Here is a 2,380-nt window from a genome sequence, read left to right on the forward strand (position 1 = left end):
ACTACCACTACATTCCTTTTTTCTCCCTCTTTGAGCCGCAAACACTTACTGCAGACGTGTTTGCCCTGGATCACACTGGCATCCAGGAACTCCCACATGCTGCAGCTGTGACACATCACCTGTCCTGTCATCCTTAACGTGTTTCAATTAACTACTTAAATATTTTATTCAATTATTCATTTTATTGCATATTTTATTAAACTTACCACTAGTTTGTTTACTATTTTAAACGTTGGGACTAAAATGGATCTTAATCACTTACCAGATGCGCATCAAGCAGGTCGGTTCTTCCAAACCAATCAACTACCTGCTTGCCTGTGATGTCACAGCTTACCAGATCCTCACCAAACAGCTCCTTCCACTGCACCGAAGAAAGAACCAAATCCTGTATCCTCACCCCAGCGGCTCTCTGTTTCCCTGCTCTCACTCTCCATTGTGACGTCACTCCTCGATTTTTTTCCCCTGCTCTGCTCCTCTCTCTCTCGCTCTGTCTCCGAGTCTGTGCTTTTGGCGCATTTCTTCATTTGTTGTTCCGTTGTGCTCCTCTGTTTCTGGTCCAAAATCTGACTCTGGTGGGACTTAAACCCACAACCTTTGAATATATATCAATCATTATTTAGAAGTCCAACACGCTATCCATTGCGCCACAGAGCCTCACACATTTTTATTAACATCACTAAGGCCTTTGATCTTGTCAGCAGAGACGGCCTCTTCAAACTGCAATGGAACATAGGCTGCCCTCCTGACCTCTTGGGCATCATCTCTTCTTTCCATGAGAACATGCACAGTTCCATCAGTTACAATGGAGCAACATCAGACGCTTTCAAGATCAGCAGTGGGGTAAAGCAGGGCTGCGCGCTGGCACCAACTCTCTTAGGAACAGAGGAACATAGGAGTAAGCTATTCAGCCCGTCGAGCCTGCTCTGTCATTCAATTCGATCATGGCTGATCACCTACCTCAAAGCCCCTTTCCCATGCTATCCCCATATCCCTTGATGTCATGAGTATCAAGATTTCTATCAATTTCTGTCTTGAACATTCTCAATGATTGAGCTGCCACAGCCCTCTGGGGCACAGTATTCCAATGATTCACCACCGTCTGAGTGAAGAAATTCCACCCATCTCAGTTTTAAATGGCCTACTCCTTATTCTGAGACGATGTCCTTTGGTTTTAGACTCACCAACCAGGGCAAACATCCTGTCTACATCCACACTGTCACGCCCTGTAAGAATTTTGTCAGTTTCAATCAGATCACCTCTCATTCTTCGAAACTTTAAGGAATACAGGCCCAGTTTCCTCATAAGACAATCCCACCATCCCAGGGATTAGTCTGGTGACATAAAAACAAGAAATGCTGGAACCACTCAGCAGGTCTGGCAGCATCTGTGAAAAGAGAAGCAGAGTTAACGTTTCAGGTCAGTGACCCATCTTCGGAACTGACATATATTAGAAAAGTCACAGGTTATAAGCAAGTGGGGTGGGGGTGGGGCAAGAGATAACAAAGGAGGTGTAGATTGGACAAGGCCACATAGCTGACCAAAAGGTCATGCAGCAAAGGCAAACAATATGTTAATGGTGTGTTGAAAGACAAAGCATTAGTACAGATTAGGTGTAAATGGACTGAATATTGAAAAGCAGGAAGTACAAACCTGAAAAAAAAACAGTAGGTAAGCAAACTGAACAAACTGAGATGAAATGAAATAAATGCAAAAAAAAGATTAGTCTGTTGACCCTCTGTTTCACCCCCTCTATGGCAAGTGTATCCTTCATAAGATGAGGAGACTAAACTGTACACAATACTCCAGTGCGGATTCGCCAAGGCTCTAGACAATTGCAGCAAGACATCTTTACTCCTGTACTCATGACCCCTCGTGTGGGTACAACATACCATTTGCCTTCCTAATTGATTGCTGCACCTGCACAAGAGCTTTTAGTGTCTCAGGAACAAGGACACCCTGGTCCCTTTGGACATCGACACTTCCCAACCTCTCACCATTTAAGAAATACTCTGACTTTCTGTTTATTCTACCAAAGTGAATAACTTCACACTTATTCACATTATATTCCATGTTCTTGCCCATTCACTTAGCCTCTCCAGGTCCCCTGGAAGCCTCTCTGCATCCTCCTCACAACTCACACTTCACCGAGCTTTGTGTCATCTGCAAACTTGGAAATATTACATTTAATCCCCACATCCAAATCATTTATATAGGTTGTTAACAGCTGTGGCTCCAACACTGATCCTTGCAGTACCCTAATAGTAACAGCCTGCCATCCTGAGAAGGACCTGTTATTCCTGCTCTCTGTTTTCGGTCTGTTAACCAATTCTCAATCCATATCAGTATATTATCCCCAAGCCTATGTGCTCTAATTTTGTTT

At 43.7% G+C, this 2,380-nt stretch overlaps 1 non-coding gene across 1 annotated transcript; it reads right to left on the minus strand.

The window, feature by feature from the left end:
- Positions 1 to 564: 564 nt before the first annotated feature.
- Positions 565 to 654, minus strand: trnar-ucu (transfer RNA arginine (anticodon UCU)). Its single transcript is given in 2 exon segments — positions 565 to 600; positions 618 to 654. It is a non-coding gene; the product is annotated as a tRNA-Arg (tRNA).
- Positions 655 to 2,380: the final 1,726 nt, after the last annotated feature.

The sequence above is a fragment of the Heterodontus francisci genome, unplaced genomic scaffold (genome assembly GCF_036365525.1).
Source record: "Heterodontus francisci isolate sHetFra1 unplaced genomic scaffold, sHetFra1.hap1 HAP1_SCAFFOLD_61, whole genome shotgun sequence".
NCBI lineage: Eukaryota > Metazoa > Chordata > Chondrichthyes > Heterodontiformes > Heterodontidae > Heterodontus > Heterodontus francisci.